The following is a 22,971-nucleotide window of genomic DNA, read 5'->3' as shown; positions in this document are numbered from 1 at the left end:
GGGCAGTTAGGGGTGACCAGGCCAGCAGAGGTGGGAAGTTAGGGGCAAACAGGCTGGCAAGGGAGCAGTTAGACATCAATCAGGCTGGCATGGGAGTGGTTAGGGGGTGATCAGGCTGGCAGGCAGAAGCAGGTTAGGGGCAATCAGGAAGGCAGACAGGCAAGCAGTTGGGAGCCAGCAGTCCTGATTGTGAGAGGGATCCCAGATTGGAGAGGGTGCAGGCTGGGCTGAGGGACACACCCCCCACCCCCCACCCCCCCGTGCACGAATTTCGTGCACCGGGCCTCTAGTTAATTAATAAGTATCCAATCTATTTAAGACCACAAATTTAAATACTAAGGTCAGATGGTAGAGGAGAGAGAACAAAAGAAAAAGAAAGGGAACTGAATACAGTAGAGAAATCAATAGGAACTAGATAAGTGAATGAATAATGACAGACTACACTTAAGCATATTGCCATATTGACAAGAACTTACTTATTTTAAAAAGGTTTTCAGATCACATATTAAAACCCAGTTTTATGTTGTATACAAGCACCACACCTAAAACAAATGAGTCATAAAGTCTAAAAAGAAAAAAACTGATAAATACCAGGCCAGTGAAAACAAAAGCAGGGGTTTAATTTCCAGCAGATTAAACTCAGAACTCAAAGTATTAAAGAAGGGTACTTTAAGTGCTATAATGTACAATTCATAATAGTTATAGATATCTGTGCATTAAATAATATAGCACCAACATGAGCCCTGGCCGGTGTGGCTCAGTTGTTAGAGTGTTGGCTCTCTTACTCAAGAGTCACAGATTTGATTCCAGGTCAAGGGCACATACATGGGTTGCAGGTTTGATCCCGAGTGTGTGTCTCTTTCACACTGATGTTTCTTTCTCTCTCTCTCCTCCTTCCTCCTCCCTTCCACTCTCTAAAGATCAATGGAGAAAATATCCTCAAATGACTAACAAAAGAGAACAACAACAACAACAAAAAAAGGAAATGATTTACAACATCTAAGTAACTACATACTCACACACTCATACATGGACATACACACAACTACTAGAGAACATACTCTATTTCCACATGCATCTGTAATAGTAAAAGAAAATTAACCATATGCCAGGCCATAAGAAAAACCTAAATAAATTCTAAAAACTGGAAATAACACATAACATTCTGTGATCCCACTGTAATACAAGAAAAAATTATAAAAACGGAGAAAAAAATTTTAAAGAAGAGGAGAAAGCAATCAAGAAAGAAAATATAAAACTTTACCTTAAAACTCTTGGTTCAACAGAATATCAAACATAAATTTATAAATACATAAAAAAGAATGATAATGAAAATACTAAATGTTAGGACTATTGAGTACAGTGAAAAGCTCATGCTTTATTAGTTCTATACTGAGGGTGACTAAGGGACACTAATGCATTTTACACTTTGTGAACTTTGAGTCAAGTGAATGGATTATGTATTCAACAATTAAATTTCAAATGTGTGTTCTTTAAAAACATGGATATTTTTATACATTTAGAATAAAGTTTTCCATAAATATCTTTGCTGATCAACATTGATGAGGGATTATACCTGTTTGTGCAGATCTTGATTGGTTGACTTTAGACATGCTCCTTTCTAGAGCCTAAATTATAGCCCTCAATTTTCACATAAGAAAATGAAGTAGTGAGAAAATAACCAAGCTGACAATAGTGATGCCCACTGGCACCCAGGGAGAATAAGAAGGTCTCAATCCAATTCAAGTCCTTGTCATGGGACAAGAAGGAATTTAAGAGTGTAGCAGAAGGATTTAGAAAAGCAGAGTAAATTTATTAAAGCAATGGTATGCACTGGAGAAATAGGAACAGGTGTCCTTGGAGAAAGAGATGCACCGATGGGGTAATGGGGTTTGAATGAAAGGTTATTATTAAACACTAAAGGTCCAGTGCACGACATTTGTGCACTGGGGATGGGGGTGGGGGGGGTTATCCCTCAGCCTGGCCTGTGCCCTCTTGCGGGGCAGTCGGATATCCCCCAAGGGGTCCTTAGCGCTGCCATGAGCTGGCTTCTGGCTGAGCAGCACTCCTGCAGTGAGCATCTGCCTCCTGGTGGTCAGTGTGTGTCATAGTGACCTGTTGTTCCGATGGTTGGTCAATTTGCATATTAGGGTTTTATTATATAGGATGGGCAGGGGTGGGTAGGATGGTCCTTTGCTTTTGTGGCTGCCTATTTGGCTCATCCTTGTCTTTCCTCTCCAGATATATATATTTTTTTTTTTGGTCCTCCCAATTACAGGAAATTGGAGAGGGGAAGTGAAGGTAGAATCTGTGATGTTTCAGTCAAGACAGAGAAGAGGAGGGATAGAGTTTGAGGCGTTTGTTCCCTATTTTAACTTTCCTGCCTCAGCAGAACGTAAGTCTTCTATTACAGTTCCTTTGTCACTTACTATTTTGACTCTGCAACTTAGTCCATGAAACCTGGGTAAGTTTTCCAGCTGTCATATTCACTTCAGGCTGCTACAAAAAATAATCATAGACTGGGTGGCTTATAAACAACAAAAATTTATATTTCAGAGTTCTAGAGGTTGGAAGTCTGAGACCATGGTGCCAGAATGAATGAATTCTAGTGAAGGCTCTCTCCCGGGATGGGTTGCAGATTGCTGATTTCTTCTTGTATCATAACATGGCTGACAGCAGTAAGAGGAAGTAAGTATTCTTGTGATTTTTATAAGGGCACTAATCCCATTCATGAGGGCTCCACCCTCAGAACTCTTATAAATCTCATTACTTCCTAAAGGCTCACCTCCTAATACTATCACTTGGGGAGTATTTTGTGGTTCACAAAGATTCAGTCCATAACACTAGTGTTTTCCTTTAAAAATACATTGTTGTTGCTATTTTTAAGTTAGGATAATGAAATTTTTTCTTAAGGCTTTTTAAAAGATTAAAGTACATGATAGATATAAAATAGTTGATAGTATGTAATCATTAAATAGTGGATCTTATCTGCTAATGCATATAAGGAGGAGTCAGCTTTTGTACTGGGACATTAGGTTTTGGAAAGATCCATTTTAGAAATACTTATTAAACACCTACTATGTAGTAAGCACTATTCTAAGTCCTGAGGATACAAATATGAGTAAAATAGACAAAAACTCATGAAATCTAATTCCTTGATATAAGTGGCATCAATCAGCTTACCATTTTTTAATTTTTACAGTGTTAGACAATAGGTCATGAAGAAGAGCCCCTCCCCCGCAATGTCCCCAGCCATCTCTGTCATTCAGAGAGAAAGAGGTCAAGTGCACTGGTTCAGACTCCAGTGACTACTTCTGACCTCAGACACTGGAGTGTCATTTGTCATAGTACTTTCTGGACAAGATGACATTGTATTTGCTTGTCCTAAAAACCAGTTCAAGATATGTAACATTGACTTCCCAAGGATGCATTTCCAGAACAAATGTCTTCACCATAAAGTAAATTTCACATCAACAGTAACAAGTAGATATATAATTAAAGCATGTAATTTCTTGCCATTCAGTGGCTATCAAAAGAAACCCAATTACTTGAAACAAACTAGAGATCCATTAGATTAGTCAATTGCAGGGCGCAAAGAACATTCTGTCATACAGGAAAACATGATTGTATAGCTTTCCCAGAATGTTTTAGCATGTGCAATTTAAAGTACCCTTAAGCTGAACCAAAGACAACAAATTGTGCCTTAGTCAATACTTCTTTTTTGAGACTCCTTGACATTCGTTTGTTTTATTTAATTGACAAGGATAAATTAAGTTGGGAAAGAAGTTGTATTTCTCTATTCAGGGAGCATCCGGATGAGGTCAGAAATAAAGAAAGCACCCAACTGTGTAACAAGTGTGCATTCTCAACCTGTGTAGTAAAGAAAGAATTTCTGAAACACAATTCTGACATTGTCTCTGGTTATTATACATAAAAATTATTCAATGTATGTTCCACTTAATATATAATTCCAGGGATTATCAGATAAGGAGTTACTTAAGAGTCCCAGGGCACATCTGTAGAAGTCATTCAGGAGGAGCAAATAGGCAAATTTGACGAGAAACCTTATTCCTAAACCCTAAGCCCAACAATGTAAACTCAACACTTTTCGAAGAGGATTTTTTTTTTAAAGAAGTGAGAAATAAAAATCTGGCATAGAAATAAATGATTAGTCATAGCCATTTCCAAGGGTTGTACTGCCAGCCCTTTTTCCTTAAGTAAATTACTCTGAGTTCTCTATAAACAATTACAAAGATGCTTATCTTAGGTCAGAGTTTCCCTTCACTGATTCAAATTTTGTCATTGAAATGACCGGGTACACACAGAAACCAGTGGTCTCCTATTGTGAAGGTGAGATGTCTTTACATTGCTCTAAATTAATCCAAGAGGGAAAGCTTTCCTTAGGACTCTGGATACATAATAAAGTGATATTTTCATGAAGTAAAGTTTTCCTCCTCCCTGTTCATTTCAGGTTTACACAATGTCTTTGGGTAACAAATTAGGCTGGTTTAACCAAATAAAATCTATTACTGGCCCACTAAATGAACTAGAAAATTTTACTCAGTACTAAGCAGAAATTTATTCTTAAAATGGAAGGGCATCAGAAGACTATATGATTTTTCATGTTTGAAGGTTAAGCAAGAACATTAAGCAAGAAAACTTTGAGTCTAAGGCAAAAAAGGGGTGAGGAGTTGGGCAACATTTTGGATAAAATAAGAGGTAATTAGCTCAGTAATTATAAATTCATTTGATCAACATATCCTACAGCATGCTACTTTACTGAATAAGTTAACAAGATCTTTCAGGCTTTTGCTTATAATAAAAACTAGATTACAGAGACAAAATGTATTTTATATTCTTATAACCAGTTTCAAAAGTAGTTATAACAGGGCCCAGTTTGGCTCAGTGGATAGAGCATCAGCCTGCAGACGAAAGGGTCCTGGGTTCAATTCTGGTCATGGGGATCTACCTGGGTTGCAGGCTCCTCCCTGGCCCAGGCCCTGGTCTGGGCCCATGCAGGAGGTAACCAATCGATGTATTTCTCTCTGTCTTTCCTCTCTCTTCCACACTCTCTAAAAAATCAATGGAAAAATATCCTCAAACAGGAAGATAATATTAAATATATCTATTTCTCTAAATATTGGTTTTTACTTTTTGAAGCACTCTTGTACCAGCACAAATAAATGGGTGTAAGAATTATTTCATTAAATAACAAAATTCTATTTTAATAAAAAGGTAAGAAAATAAGCTAAAAGCTCTGCACATTTAGCAGTTTATAAAGACCTTATTTGTAAGGTCAAACAGTAATTGAATCTAAGTAGTATTTTAATAATCATGAAGATTTGAACATACATAGCTTAAAATAGGATATAAAAATTTCTAGACTAATCTCTTTTCCATTTTCCTCACAACACAAAAGTGTCTTGCAGAGAAAAAAAAAATAAACCCCATTATGCACACAGTATAAATTTTTGATGTGTTGCCTAGTACAGTAGGTCCTTGGGTTACATCGGCGATCCATCCCTACTGCGCAACGTAATACGATTTTTGCTGTAAGTCGGAACCCACCTACATAAGCACCTACGTCACTCACATGGAGCATATACACAGCAGTAATGAAATGAAACAGTAACAAAAATTTAAAAGAAAGATAACAATTCCTGACCTTTACTTGTGGTAAATAAATGATAAAAAACATAAAGCACATATGTACATACGTCGAAATGATGGAACTTTTTTTTTATAAATAAATGGGAGATGGTGACGTGACTACGAAACGATGTATGTCGAGTCCGAAGCAACCCGAGGACTGTCTGTAATTGCTACTAACAACTGTTTTCCAGGAAATTAAATTTGTACCTCTTATATTAATAGTTTTTAAAAATCTTTGAGTTGAAGAACAAATAGGTAAATATTTTTATTTTAATCTGAAGGATTTTGAATGATGACAATCTAAAACAACTCACTTAAGTAGTGTTATTTAATACATTAATAAAATGTTTGTGTACCATATGTTTACCAATGCTCGTTCTAAAAATGATCACACCAAGACCTTATCTTTTTGCTAAAAGGTTTTGTAAATCTGAGCTTGAAGCAGCTTCAGATTGCATCAAATTTACAGTGACTTGGAGCCTGAGTGCAGACAATATTAGGACATGAAGACAGTCGGATCCATTTTATAATGCACAAGGCCAACCTATGCTTTTAGCCCTTTGCACTCGCTTGCTTTTTTCTCGATTCCTTTATTCTAATGCTAACCGTGTCAAGTCACACTCGACATCCGAGTGCAAAAGGTTAAGGCATATATTCCACTACTTGGATGCTTTTGATACTATACTATCGATGCTTTTTCAGTCAGCATAAAAGTCATTTCAATACAAAACATTCCCATGGTACATACTAGACTCACCTTAATGAGATATGTTCAAAGACCTATTCTGCAGGGAGAACCTTTAGAATTGTAACCAACATATTCACCATATTCTGCTGAAAACCACTTAAAGAAATTAATATTTAAGAAAAACACTGACATGACCATTTTTCTTCTATTAGACAATGAAAACATTCTGAGTACTCTTGGGGACTTTTAATATTTTATTTTCTTAATTAAAATGTATGCTTGGAAAATGGAATGATTTAAAACAAGCACACTTGAGTTAATTTGTGCATTGTGAGCGGTTAAGAAATGTGGAGAATGCAAACAATTTTGAAAAGGAGAACTGTTAAAGTGTTATAACTCATAACAAGAAATATTATAAAAGGTATGTAACAAAATGGGAAATATTTGTGATATACAATTCAGTGACAAGATATATATTATACAATCTCAAGTTCTAAAATCTGGGGAAAATAAACTAGAATATTAACAATCATTCTCTCTCAGTAATGGAATGAAGTGTTATTTTTATTTTCTCATTTATACTACACCTCATTTCCATTACTGTGAATGGTTAAAAATATGGGCTTAGAGTTATGTCTTAGTTCTGTCACTTACTTGGCTGACTTAAATAAACTCTTTAATCCTCTTTTTCTCTTTGCATATAAAATAGAGAAAATAGTACCTGCTTTACAGAGTTGTTGTGATGTCTCAATGAAATTTACATAGAAGTGCTTAGTACTGTGCTTTGCACATAGTACTACTGTGTAATAAATGCTAACTAGTATTATTAAGTATTTTACTAAAACATATTATTACACCTGCAAAATATTTTACCATTTTTAAAGCATTCCCAATTACAAAGAATATTTTTAATCTAGGTGATATCCAAAGAATAATAACAACCATTTTAATTCAGGAAAATTACATGTATTTTTAAATTATTCCAAACCAATTTTGTAAACCTATTATATTGATATTTATACTATTTTGGAAGCATGTATATTTGAAAATGTTATATAAAGTTAAAATTACTATATAAAATTTCTAATTTTGTCACATATTACAATGCCAACTGTATAGAATTTAAAAGTAGTTGGTATAAAAATCTTTTAAAATTTCTAAAACTTTAGAAAATCTCTATTTAGATGTGAAAATAACAACTTTATGCTACATAAATTATAAATAATTCATGAAACTAACCATGAATTATTTATGGTCTTACTGAATACTTCTCAGGATAATAAAATGAAGTATATGTTCTGGTAATTTAGCTAATTGGTCAGAATTTTAGTTTCTTTGTGAGTTGATAATTTGAAAAGAGAAGATTAAGGGACTGAACTATAACTTTCAAACTCCGTAACCAGAATATTTAGAAAGCTTATTATTTTTATAGTAGACTTAGCTATTTGGCCACCAAGAGATTGGCCCATATGTAGCTGAGGAATAAGGCATAAATTGTAAGTTCTCTGTTTTTTGTTGATATTAGAATGGGGCTTCACAGAATTTGAACCAAAAATGACCTTATAGTCAGCATCCAACTAGCCATCTATGACTCCTACTTCCATCATTAATCCATTTATTCTTTCTTTCTTTAAATGTTAGTTGAACCCTTTTAATGTGACATGCATTTTGCTAATGTGACTTGTCTCTTTAAAATACAAGGGTGAACAAAAAACACAAGGTCCCTGACCTCGGGATACTTGCCATCTCTGGAAGGAACCATACAATAAACAAATGGAGAAAATGAAAAGTAAAAGAAATTAACAACATGATGTGAAAAAAGAATAACCATTTGTTGAGTGGGGTCGAGGATGGAAGATACTTCAGATAGGGTAGTCTGGGAATCTTCTCAGAGTTGTGACCTGAGGGAGGAGAAAGAGTCAACCAGAAAGAGCTGGGGGAAAAGCCTTCTAAAGAGGGAAAACCACAAGGACTTGGAGAACAATCATGATATAACATTAAGTGAAACAGGAATGCTAAACTGAGTGAATCAAACAATGGGACATAGTCAAAAGTGATGTATTGAAATGATATGCATCAATATGGATAAACCTCAAAAACACAGAGAAAGAGAAAGCAAGATATAAAACGATGCTTCTCATTATATAATTTATGCAACTTTAAAAAGCATAAAACATTGTATGTAATTTTTATGTATATACTAGGGGCCCGGTGCACAAAGATTCGTGCACATGTGGTGGATCCCTCAGCCCAACCTTCACCCTCTCCAATCCAGGAGTTTCTGTCTGTCTTTGCAATCATATGAGTGAATTGTCTGAGTCCCCAACCCAGTTTGGTTTGTTGCTCACAGAATAATAGAGGCTTTTTTTTTTTCTTTGCTTCATTGGTGGAGATTTCCTGGAAGTTTTAGGATAGCTTCCCTTTAATTGTTCCTAGACACTGATTTTACTTACGTCTCTCACCTTTGCTTTTCCTCCATCCCCCACCGCAACAGAAACTTGTTCCAGGCTCACTTTGCTCTAGTGTCTAGGACAGTGGTCGGCAAACTCATTAGTCAACAGAGCCAAATATCAACAGTACAATGATTGAAATTTCTTTTGAGAGCCAAATTTTTTAAACTTAAACTTCTTCTAATGCCACTTCTTCAAAATAGACTCGCCCAGGCCATGGTATTTTGTGGAAGAGCCACACTCAAGGGGCCAAAGAGCTACATGTGGCTCGCGAGCTGCAGTTTGCTGACCACGGGTCTAGGAGATCCGTCTGCCACCAGAACTACGATTCCCAGCATTCCTGGTGCTCCCTGCGCTCTGGGTTTTCCCTTCCTGCTCTGTCTCCATTCCATGGCCTCCTGCTCTGCCAAGTCCTCAAAACTGCCAGCTCTTCCTCTCTGCTTTCCGTCTGGTGGCTTGGGGAGCCAAGTTCCCCAAGCTGCTCCACTCTCCGCCGGCTCTCACGCTCTGCTCTCTGCCCGGCACCTGTGTATTCAAATTAACCTGCCATCTTTGTCAGATTAATTTGCATACTCACTCCTGATTGGCTGGTGAGCGTAGTGGAGGTATGGTCAAGTTACATGTTCCTCTTTTATTATATAGGACTAGAGGCCCAGTGCACAAAATTCGTGCACTCGGGGTGGGGGTCCCTCAGTCCGCCCTCTCATAGTCTGGGAGCCCTCGGGGGATGTCTGACTGATGGCTTAGGCTTGTTTCCCGCAGTTGGATATCCTTAGTGCTGCTGTGGAGGCAGGAGAGGCTCCCGCCACCGCCACTGCGCTCACCAGCCATCAGCCTGGCTTCTGGCTGAGTGGCAGTCCCTCTGTGGGAGTGCACTGACCACCAGGGGGCAGCTCCTGCATTGAGTGTCTCCCCCCCTGGTGGTCAGTGTGCGTCATAGCGACCGGTTGTTCCGCCATTCAGTTGATTTGCATATTAGCCTTTTATTACATAGGAGATATATATATACACATACATATATGTATATATATACATGATAAAGCATAAATACATATTCAATAATGACATATACCAATTTCAGGATTTTACTTACTTTTGGGGAAATAAAGGGAAGAAATGGAGAGTAGAACTAATTCATGTTACTACATTTACTAATAGTTCATTTCTTTTTATTGCTGAATAGTATTCCATTGTCTGGCAATATCACAATTTGCATATTCAATTAGCTGTTGATGGAATTGTGGACTGATTTTTGGCAATTACAATGAAGTTGTTATAAACATTTATGTGCTAGTCTTTGTGTGGACATATTTTTTTCTTTTTTTTGGGGGGGTGGAGGGGGAAGGAATACAATCTATTTTTAAATGTCCAAAGTAGATCTTCCATTTCCCTTGAGATTATTCTTTGGTAATTAAGTTCCCAGAATGAAAATGCTTTCCATTAAATTAAACTTAAATTTCCATTTCCTCAAATTGTTTCATTTAATTAAAATCATTCTTTCACCATTCATTTTTGTACTTGACAAATCTGTTGGCTATCATGATGTCTTTAGTCACCACTTTGTTAAAAAAATTCATATTCAGGATTTTTTATGTTTTTGTTGGATGAGTTAGTCCTTTCAGTTTTTTAATCTCATGGTTATTCTGATTCTCTGATATTTAGCTTATTCTAGTTCTAGGTGACTTGTAAATTGCAATTTTCACACAAAAAATGTGAAAACTGAGTAAAGAGAGCAGTTTTAATGCTTGTTTTTAATTCTACTCTTAATCCTATTTTATTCAAGTCTATTCAAAACAAGCATTACCAATTGGTTTCAAGGTGATTTACATTGGCAGTACCAAGACAGAATGATGGAATGGTAAAAGCAAGAGCTTTTATTTGGACAGATCTGATATTGAACCCTGGATCAATCATTTCTAGTCTTTGAGGTCTTAGGCAAGGCTAATGTGTCTAAGCCTTATTTTTTTTCATCATCTGTAAATGGAGGAAAGAATAGTATCTCTTTTACCCAGTTCTTGTGAGTGTTAATGTAATAATGTAGGTGGGATATTCAATATTTGTTCTTATAGCCTATAAACCCATTCCCACCCCAAAATAAACAGTGCGTCATCATGTTTATGAAGCAGTTCAAACTAATCAGGACCTTCAATGGACTTTCACTGGAATTTCTGTCCAGTTTACCATGCTCAAAACGCCCTTTGGCTGGATGTATGGGAAGGCTCTTACACTCATGGATCCCTAAGTACTGGGGAAGCTTTAGGTACAGTCATGTCACTGATCCTTTTCAATTTTCATTGACATCACAGTCCTCTCCATTTACATTATTTTTTTGTTTTCAGCTGCTTAATAAAGAACTTTGACAGTAATAAAAGAACATTTTTTTTGAAAGCCAGCCATTCTTTGATGAGCATTATTTAATTATACAGCTGGAAGCTATTAGGATTTTAGGGAGTCAGTAAATAAATCCCCTCTTTCCCAACCAAGTGTGGAGCACATTTAGAATTAAGCACAGGAGTCAGAAGCATGTACTCAAAATATCACTTATTTTGTTACATTGACAAAGCTGATTATAAAGTATGTCTAAATGTGCAGGGGGGAATGGGCTTGTTAATTCTTTATTCTATAATTAAATTTAGCCCCTACCCCCAGTACTGCCAAGCTAGACAATCACAGGTCCCCCCAGAGGAGTAGACTTCCAAGTGCGTACAGATAGAGCAGTACAGAAAACATTCTCTCAGCTGCCACACAAATCTCATGAGGAACGGTTCCTGTAGAGCATGCTGAGATCCGAGGTTCATTTTTTAAACTCCCCATTCATGTATTGTTATTTATCCTACCCCTGGGGAAGGAGTAACAGGTGGGGAAAAGACAATGTTAGTATAGGTAGAGTCCTTCCACATGGAAAGACAAGCATAAAATAAATGTTCCTCTTTCCCCTCAACGAGAGTTGCCCAGTTCATGGAGTTTCAGAATCACAGAATGATGAATGTCTGTCATGTCAGGTGGTTGTATGAATCTGTGTCCCTCCTTTTCTTTTTCCCTCAGCTCTTGGCAGAGTACTCAACACCACCAAGCATAAGTGACTAGAATTGATTTTACTCTTGAATAAAGAGGACATGGCAAAGAACAGAGATAAATGAATCTGTCCTTGGTTGTCCCACCAGAAGAGGAAGGGCTAATCTTAAGAAAACATTCAGGACACATATGTAATACCTTAATCAATAATGAAAAAAAAAACAAACGTAAAAAAAAGAAAAATAAATAAATAAAAAAGAAAAAGAAAGAAAACATTCTCCTTCTTTCAAGGCTTTCCCTTGGCATTGGAGGGGACCTCTCACTTTTAGATTCATTGAGAACTTCCAAGACAGAGCATGTCTCTTTTTCCTCTGCATGTGAAGACAGCATTTCTGTTTCACACAACTCTTTTATAAAAGGACACAAGAAGATATAAAGGTTTGAAACCTGCCAGTTTCAATGTTTGAGGCCTTCATGCAGTTTTCTCTGCTAAAGTAGTTGATATCAATGGATTGCAAATCAGAGCAAGATATTTTTCTGTTAAGGAATTGCCTTTCTGTGTTGAGCCATCTGGCTTTAGTTTTATCTTAATCATGTTATAAGGAAGCTTTTAATCGGAAAAAGTGCTTTAATAGGAAACAGGAAAAGAATAAGTGTTTTGATTAAGGATTGGTTGGCATTTTCCTTTGTGAAGCTGTGATCTTTAAGTTTGGAGATTTTGGTATTATGTACCATAAAGGTTAAGTATGTGGATTATTTCTACCTTCTGAGGATCAAATGAAAAAAAAAATATTACTGTGATACATCAATTTGTAATGAATTAAAGAATAGAAGTGTAAAGCAGAAGCTAAATTCCAATACTTGCATTACAATTATAATTCATATTGCATGTTATCTAGGCAGAAAAAGCATGATCATTTTTACTTGAAAAGCATTTTTCCTTCCAATTTTCTTGCTCAGTGATTGAAATAACACAGAGATAAATCGTGTTATCTCTGCTAATTTACTAAATCATATTCAATAAATAAATGTGATTTTCATGTTTATGGTAACCACCTTTAGGATCAAAATAATGCCACCTTTTTTTTCCAAAATGAATGTCACTCATTATCATTATCCTGCTTTGTGTGTCCTCTCTTCTCTCTCTCTCTCTCTCTCTCTCTCTCTCTCTCTCTCTCACACACACACACACACACACACACACACACAATACAAACACATATATAACAAGAACAATATAGGTAAATTGTTGCTGTGAGTTCATAATGCTTATTGTTTTATTTACATCTACCAAAGTATTCCCCATTTTATTTCCATGGTAAATAGTCTTAACACTGGCTCATGACATTCGTACAAATACAAAGAAGCTCTGTACTATGTCTCCTAATGTCACATTATGCTTTTGCTAAAGAAGAACAGTCACAGCTTGATATATAGTGTTAGTTCACTCACTAATTAAATAAACTTCAACTAAAATACTTTAGTAAGTTCTAATTGCTAATTTATAAACAGTCTTTGGCAAAAGCAACATTTCAGATGACAGGCATTAATGACTTACTAGGAAAAGAAACAAAAGTATTCTGATCTTTTTCATAATTTAAAAGCAAACAAATCTCAGGTTTTCCCCAGCAAGCAAAATATGATCTGTTTTAATGTTTTCTTGTACTCACTAATTGTTTTAATTTCAGGAAAACATTGATTTGGAGAATTCAGAGTCACTTATGTCAGGGGTACTTCCCCAGGCCAATTAAATCTGGGAATTTAGCTGGGATACAAAATAACCCAGTCTTTTTTTCTGTGGTGGTGCCCATCTTCTCTAGAGTCTTAGTTGCTTGTAGCTGCCAGATGATCCTAATTAATCTTGGTTCCCAGCCCATGCCCAAAAAGAGGGCATGCTACAATCCCAACAGCAATACTAAACTGTGTGGCTGTTAAAGAGATTTCCCTCCATAGCTGAGAGACTTCTTCCTTTTCATTTCTACCATTGGCATTCTTGCTCTTGCCTGACAAAGAGGATTCTTTACTTTTGGCCAATGGAAAGGTACATAATGAATATCTGAGCAAGGATATAGTAGACCTTTTAGAGTTTTATTGGGAGTTAGATATTAATTTTAAGATCTGACAACTATATTAAATAAAGAGAGATGAGTCATTTGTTAATAGCATGTCCCAGCCCATGCAAAGGCATCATAATAGAGGCAGAGGCTGGATGAAAACAGTATTTTTGTGAGGCTTTGGAATTGCTACATCTCTGACAGAGTGAAAATATTTTATTTAGTCATTAATCCTAGATCCATGCCACTATTTATCAGAAACAGTTATGTGGGCAAACAGGAAACATTATTCTACTTTACTTTTCAGCTGCCACAACTAGTACCTAAGAATACTAATCTGACAAATGGTGAATATTATTTTATAAGAGGAGAAGCTTTTCCTGATGTTAATTGTAAATGCCCTTCATGAGGGCATAATGAGAAAGTGTTGATCTTCGATGACTCCCCATTAATGTAAACTCCAGTTAACTCACTTTTTTTCTCAACTATGAACTCTTTATAACATTGTTTCCACTATAAATCTTAGACCCAATGCATAAGAGATCCTTGTCACAGAAAATTATTTTCTATGGTGAATAATACTCTGTTATGATTAAAGAGTATTGGTGTCCCTGGCTATACTTCAGACACAGCTTTGAAAAAAAAAAAAATTGATACACAGAGGTGGGCAAATAGCTTTACAGATGTAAGTATGGAAAAAGACATGCAGGTTATGATTATTACAATAGCTTTATTAATTCTGTTTCATGTACACACAACTGTAAACCTACTTTTCCCCATCCCTGTAATTCTTTATTTTTCTGCTTCATAATCCATCTTTTAAAAATGAGATATAATTGACATATAATATTAGTCTCAGGTGTACAACATAATGATTCCATAGCTTATCTAATAAAAGAGTAATATGCAAATTAACCATCACTCCACTACACCCACAAGCCATGCCCACCAGCCAATTAGGAGCGAGTATGCAAATTAACCCAACCAAGATGGCTACGGCCATGGAGCGAGCAGGAGGCTTGGGTTTCTCCAGCAATGGAGGAAGCCAAGCTTTCCGCACACCCTGGCAGGCCCAGGCCTCCACCCAAGGCTACAAAGTTTCAATTATAGAAGATAAATAAATCCCAACAAAAATGGCAACAGCCACAGAACTGGAGAGAGCAGGAGGCCAAGCTTCTGCAGCCCTAGCCTGCCTTGGCCTCCGCTCAAGGCTACAAAGTTTCAATTATAGAAGATAAATAAATCCCAACAAAAATGGCAACAGCCACAGAGCAAGCAGGAGGCTTAGCTCTGCTCAAGGCTACAAAGTTTCAATTATTCTATCTAATAAAAGAGTGATATGCAAATTGACCATCACTCTAACACACAAGATGGCTGCCCCCAGGTGGACACAAGATGGCCACCACAAGATGGCCAGCAGGGAAGGGCAGTTGGGAGGGACCAGGCCTGCAAGGGAGGGCAGTTGGGGGCGATCAAGCCGGCAGAGGAGGGAAGTTAGGGGCGACCGGGCCTACAGGGAAGGGAAGTTGGGGGTGACCGGGCCTACAGGGGAGAGCAGTTGGGGGAGACCAGGTCTGCAGGGGAGGGCAGTTAGGGGTGACCAGGCCTGCAGGGGAGGGTCTTCTCCCCTCTATCTGAACACATCCCTAGTGTTCAGGCTGTTGTTTTTATATGAGCCTGTTTCTCCTTGAAGAAGGAAAATTATTTACTCCAGCTAAGAGAAAAAAATTCTCTAACAGACATGTCACTGATTCTATAAAGAAGAGTCATGTGTTCCTCATGTTCTTAAGTAATAGGAAGACTACATAGCATGCTAGCAGTGGGGATTGTTAGACGATTGGAAATGCTGTCCCATACTCTCAGCAGGAATTCCAGCAGCAGCTCCAATATCACCACGCTATTCACAGCTCACAGAACTCACAGTAAAGAAACAGATAAATGGTAGTGGAGCTGTGCTTATATATTAGTTGTTCTTAGGCACATTCACTGAATTGCAGGAAAACAGTCTTTGGAGATAGATTATTCAAACTCCTAGAGTTGAATGTTAAATAATTAAATTCAGACATTATCACCTGTCATATTTAAATTACAACTTAAATATTCAGATGATTTCTTTACTCATAGTTGTTACAATTGCTAGTCTTATTAAACTGATTTATTTTAACATCATTGACTTCCTTCAATTTTTTTCACTTTATACTTTAACACCATTTTAGCATTAACCTTGTTAGTGCTACTACAAATAAAGCAAACATTTATTGCATTCTCACTATGCACTCAGCCAAACACTTTATGTGCATCATCACTTCATTCTCTCAATAATTTTATCAGGTAGTTACCATTATAATTTTTGTTTTACAGGTATGGACTCTACAGCTCATAGCAGTTAAGCAATTATGGTCACACATCTATGAAGAAATCAAACGAAAGTTCAGACCCAAATGTATCAGACCAACTCCATATTCTGAGCTCTTGACAATTAGGTGGTATCTGCATTTTATTTATTTACTTATTTTTAAAAATATATATTTATTGATTTCAGAGAAGAGAGAGGGAGAGAGAGAGAAACATCAATGATGAAAATCATTGACTGGCTGCCTCCTACATGCCCCCTACTGGGATGGAGCCCGCAACCCGGGCACGTGCCCTTGACTGCAATTGAACTCAGGACCCTTCAGTCTGTAGGCTCTATCCACTGAGCCAAACCAGCTAGGGCAGTATCTGCATTTTAGAGTACATCCTATCTAATAATAGAGTAACATGTAAATTACCATCACTCCGCTACACCCAAGATTGGGCGGCAGGAGGCTGGGGGGCGGGACTCGGGGTGGCCTATCCGGCCATTGAGAGGCACGGATCCGCTGCCACTGACGGGGGCTACCCTGCTGTTGAGAGGCGCAGGGGGCGGGACTCCTGCCCCCTGTGCCACTCAACAGCTAGATCCGCGGCCTCTGGCCAGATCCACGGCCACTGAGCGGGCCTGCCACGGACACCCAGCTGCGCCTCTCAAAGACAGGGTAGCCAAGTGTCCATGGCAGCCCCCCTCAGCGGCTGTTGAGAGGCCCAGGGGGCGGGTGTCCCGCCCCCTGTGCCTCTCAACAGCCGAGCCGGAGGCTTCTGAAAGGCCTGGTGCACCAGCGGACAGGCACCCAGCTCCAACGCGAAAAGCGAAAGCGTGTAGGGGACCCTACATGTGCATGATTCAATCATGTACTGGGCCTCTAGTATATAAATAACATTTCTTATCACCTTGACTTTAGAATCTGCTTAATTGGTTTGTGAATAGTTGCTATATTTGCCATTCAGAAATTTTAAATAGCAATTGTCTTTTTTTTCTTTATAGGTAAATTTAAACACTAACTGTATGCAAAAATCAAGATTTTGTAGTATAAAAAAGTTATTAATTTTTAGTCATGTTTTCCACTACTAAAAATAGATAAAACATTAAGCACACCATTGAAGAAAGTCACACACTTAAGTAGTTCTTTGAAGGTTTGCATTGTATCTTCTCTTTTTTCCTCTCCTTTCACATTCCTTTGGTTACCTATCTAAATAGTCTTAATTGCACATATTTAAAAAGAATTAGCATGCCTTTAAGCATGTCCCCAGCTCTTAGCACTCTGCCTAGCACACAGAGATCCACAAATATTTGTTGCTTTTTATTGATGCATAATCTAAACATGATAAATTTTTCTAGCAAATTTGTAAATAGACAAAAGTCAATCTCTTTTTTAAAAAACACACCTAAATATTTAAATATGCTTATTTACAGCACATTCTTGGAAGTAGTTTAAATAAAATATCCCTAAACAAATTTTAGAGACATTAACCAATTTAGTTATTCTGCCACTATGCTTCAATCAATGTGTATACAGTACAATTGCAGGATAGTCAATGTTTAATAAATTTGGCTCACTCATAGGTATACAACTGCTTAAGTGAAACATGTGAACATGCCTAACGTTATTTTATTTGAATTTATTTGAAATTGACAGTGAATTCTATTTAGTTTAGAGATCAAACATTTGGATGCTCTGATTTTTCTGTTGTGTACATATGCCATTTTTGATCTGTACATACCATTTTTTCCTTAGCTAAAACCAGAAATGGAAAAGGCAAAAATACCGTGAGAACAGTGGTTTTCTTGTGGTATTTCCAGCTCATTGGAAGTGAAGTATACTGGAAATCACTGGAGACAGGCCTTCCCCAAGGGACTCTAAGTTCGGCAACACTAATCCAAGACATTTGGTTTATTTAAAGCAGTCTTTTTAGGCTCATCTATCACTAGCCTCAAGACCCTGAATAAAACCTTTAGCAGTCCAAGCAATTATACACGCATTCTGGCAGTCTTCTCCCTCTATGTGGAGTTATTGTCCAAATACAAACATTTTCCTTTCAACAAATATGTAATGGGTTTTCATAACTCTGAAAGATGGGGTCTCCAAGTATAGATTCTCTTTTCATGTCCTCTATGGAGGTTTGGACCACTTTCTGATAGCAGAACGGAAAATGAACTCCCTCTCAAACCATCAATGTTTTAATTTCTTCCTCTTTCAGTTTAGTTGTTCTGACATGACACCACCGCCGCCAACTCTAGGGCAGGGCATGCAAAATAATCTGAAACACCAGGGATATGAGGAATACATTTGGGGTTTCTCAGTCACCAAGATTTCTTCCAATTGTTTATAAATGTATTTTTTCTTTTGGCCAAAGAGAAGCAATTGAAGGCCAAAAATATGTAGATAGTAAGAATAAAATTCAATTTGTTTCAATAAACACTTCCCAAGCACCTACTCTGTGGCAGGTTCTGGGGATGCTAAAATAAATACGACAAAAGTAGGTAACATTTGTGAGTATCGATTGTTTGCCAGGAGGTCTCCTAAGCTCTGTACATATATCATCCTATAGAAGCCTAAAAACAATGCTGTAAGGTAAGCTCTTGTAATATTTTACAGAGAACACTGGGGTGTAGAAAAGTCAGTTAATTTGTTTAAAGTCACAAGGTAGAAAATGGTAGTGTTGGGATTCAAACACAGGTAGACTATCTTTAGAAACTATGCTTTTAGTCATATTCTCTCTCAGAATATTGACATTTTAAGGTGGGACACATGTGTAAACTACTAGCACAGTAAAATATGATATGAACAATAATGAAAGTATAATTGAGATAAAATAACACTGAAAGGGTAGAGGATAGAGGAGAGTTGGGAAGATTTCAAAGCGAAAAAAATGATATTTGGGTGGAGACAGAAAAATAAAATGCATAGAACAGCTTAGTTAGGTAGGGGGGAACTCCTTCAATGAGAGAAAAGTACATAAAATACATAGATACATGAAACAGTAGGGTGATGTTATGCAAATCACAGATGATGTGGCATTTCTAAAACTTAAGGTGTCAATGTGAAGGAAGGTGGCATGATGTAAGTCTAGAGATATAGATAAGTGTCAAGTCATAGGAGACCTCATATGATGTGATAACTATATTTTATCCTATAAATCAGTATTTCTCAAAGTTCTCCTTCAATAGTCCGAAGTCCTCATGTTGGAAAATTTTTGAAGCCTATGCTTTTGTTTAAAATGTATGCAAGTTTGCTTTTAATTATGTAATGTAATCATGGTTATTTTAATATGTAAATTATTATTTTAAATTATTTCTCACTCAAGAAAATCAATGTTTTAGAATGATTTACAAGCTTTATTTGTGACAAAGTACCCTGTGTTTGAGAAGTTGAAAATGTTGGTGAGGTAGGAGGCAAAGCAATGATATAATTGTATTTGCCTCTCTGAACAATAATTTTGAAGGGGTAGAAAGAGGAAAATACTCCAGATCAGACTAGAATTGATGAGGGCCACATAAGGGCAATGACAGTGGTAATGGAAAGAAGTTATTTTAGGACAATTAACTAGTCTTCAAATGAATGTAAGGAATAATGGAGAGGACCAAGGTGAGATTGTATACCAATTAATGATAAGGCAATCTCATCAACTGAGATGAAGAATATAGAAAAAAAGGCTTTCCAATAATTTTAAAGAACTTCATTATAAGAAAATCTCAAAACAGACGGCCTATATACAGTATATGACAATTAAGGACATGAAATTTTCAACATTTTCACTTTCAACAAAATCTCACTATTATTCTTGATTTTCTTTCATTATATTTTTAAAGTTCTTTCCACCTGGGATTTGAAAATAATACATTTTCATTGTAAAAATCATAAACTTCAAGGATATTATTAAAATAAACAGAAATTATTAACTATTGGGTGTGGATGTGGAAAAATGTCAACTGTTGTACACTCTTGGTGGAAATGTAAAATGGTGCAGCCTATATGAAAAACAGTATGAAGGTTCCTCTAATATTAAAAATAGAATTACAATATGATCCAGAAATTCTATTTCTGGGTATATGCTCAAAAGAATTAAAAGCAGGAGTTTAAACAGATTTTTATAAACCAATGTTCACAGCAGCATTATTCACAATAGCAAAAATGTATAAACAACACAAGTGTCTATCAACAGATGAATGGATAGATAAAATGCCATATATACATACAATGGAATGCTATTAAGCCTTACATAGGCTTATGACTTACAAAGATTTAAAAGGTCTTATTTAAAAATTTTAGAAACTAACTGGTTTATTTCACTTTTCAAAAGTGTTCAGGTGTAAGAGGCTATGGTAAAACAAAAGAAGTTTATTTTCTGAAATTAGTTTTAAATGATCAATTACCCATTAGCTGATGATGCTTCTTTATCTTGAATAAATTTCACATTTATACAAGGTAGTGTTATAGGACCATGTCTTCTGTCATCTGAACCTGTATGGATGGAGAAGCTATGTAGAGCTAAGAATATTGGCTCTGAATGAAGTGCCTTGTGTTGAGTCCAAGATCCACACTTTTTGGTTGTGTGGACAGGGAAGTTTTTCATCTTTGTTAGCCTTGGTTTCTTTTCTTTTCTTTTTTATATATTTTTATTGATTTCAGAGGAAGGGAGAGGAAGAGAAAGATAGAAACATCAATGATGAGAATCATTGACTGGCTTGCCTCTTGCACAGGGGGATCAAGCCTGCAACTCAGGCACATGCCCTTGACTGGAATTGAATCCAGGACCCTTCAGTCCACAGTCCAATGCTCTATCCACTGAGCCAAATCAGCCAGGGCAGCCTTAGTTTCTCTATACATAAACTAATAACAACAATATCAGCCACCTCATGGGATTGTTGCCAGGTCTGGAAATGGAAGCCTTGCAAAGTATCTTGAATATAATTAGTGCTTAATGTTAGCTATTGTATATACAGGGTGTCCCAAATAATGTATACACACTTTGAATAATTATTAATTCCAATGGGTTAAATCTGAAAAGAAAAAAACATCACAACAAAACAACAAGAAAGCCAACTGCATGGGACAACATATTTGCCAATGATATTTCAGATAAGGGTTTAATCTCCAAAATTTACAAAGAACTCACACAACTTAACAAAAGGAAGTAAATGATCCAATCAAAAAATGGGCAAAGGACCTAAATAGGCACTTTTTGAAAGAGGACATACAAAAGGCCAACCATATGAAAACATGCTCAAAGTCAATAATAATCCAAGAGATGCAAATCAAAACAATGAGACACCATCTCACACCTGTCAGAATGACTGTCAACAAATTAACAAAGGACAAGTGTTGGTGAGGATGTGGAGAAAAAGGAACCCTCATGCACTGCTGGTGGGAATGCAGACTGGTGCAGCCACTGTGGAAGACTATGGAGTTTCCTCAAAAAGTTAAAAATGGAACTCCCATTTGACCCAGTAATCCCACTTCTAGGACTATAGGACTATATCCCAAGAAACCAGAAACACCAATCAGAAAGGATATATGCTCCCCTATGTTCATAGCAGCACAATTTACAATAGCTAAGATTTGGAAACAGCCTAAGTGACCATCAGCAGATGAGTGGATTAAAAAACTGATGTTATGTCCACACAATGGAATACTATGCTGCTATACAAAAGAAGGAAGACTTACCATTTGCAACAGCATGGATGGAACTGGCAAGCATTATGCTAAGTGAAATAAGCCAGTAGGAGAAAGATAAATATCACATGATCTCACTCATATGTGGGATATAATGATCCACGTAATTTGATAAACAAGAATAGATCCAGAGACAAATGGCAGGGGAGGGGGGATAGAGAGCAACCAAAGAACTTGTATGCATGCATATTAGCTTAACCAATGGACACAGACACTGAGGTGGTGAGGGCTTGCCCAGGACGGGAATGGCTGGGGGTGGAGGGGTCAAGCGGAAAAAAAGGAGACATACGTAAAACTTTAGACAATAATTTTTTTTTTTTAAAAAAGAAAGAAACATCAATTGAGCTATCAGCTGTCAAGTGTGCAGACAATTTTTGGGATACCGTGTGTGTGTGTGTGTGTGTGTGTGTATGCCAAATAGCAGTGCAAATCTGTCTTGACTCCATCATAATATATTTGCTTTCTACGATTTTTAAAAATATATTTTTATTGATTTTAGAGAGGAAAGGAAGCAGAGAAAGACAGAAACATCAATGAGAGAGAATCATTGATCAGTTGCCTCCTTCATGCCCCCACTGAGAATCAAGCCTGCAACCCAGGCATGTGTCCTGACCAGGAATCGAACCATGACCTGATTCATAGGTCGAAGTTCAACCACTGAGCCACGCTGACCAGATGGTTCTTAAGAGTTTTAAGCACTTTATTATAGAAAAGTATCTACGCTGAGACTGTATGACTGTGTAGTTTGCAGAGCTCTTTTGCATATGTTATTGATTTCCTTTTTATCTATACAATAACTCTGTGATACAGGAAACTCTTAAAAGTCACAATAGTTTTAACGCTAAGCCTTGGGACTTCAGCTAAAAGCCTTTGACTTCCAAACTGAATGCTTTTTCTGATTTATCATGCTGCCTTTGGGAACAGAACCTCTTGTATCATATAGCTATGTAAACTCTGCACACGTTTTCTAAAAATTTTATTTAGGAAAGTGTTTATTTTAAGCATGCAAAGAATCTATCTGATGTTTCTAAGGCAGTATACATGCCCATAACTGAAATATGTCTATCTCCTAAAGTATG

The sequence above is a fragment of the Eptesicus fuscus genome, chromosome 19, assembly GCF_027574615.1.
Source record: "Eptesicus fuscus isolate TK198812 chromosome 19, DD_ASM_mEF_20220401, whole genome shotgun sequence".
Classification (NCBI taxonomy): Eukaryota; Metazoa; Chordata; class Mammalia; order Chiroptera; family Vespertilionidae; genus Eptesicus; species Eptesicus fuscus.
Note: the sequence above shows the minus strand (reverse complement) of the source record.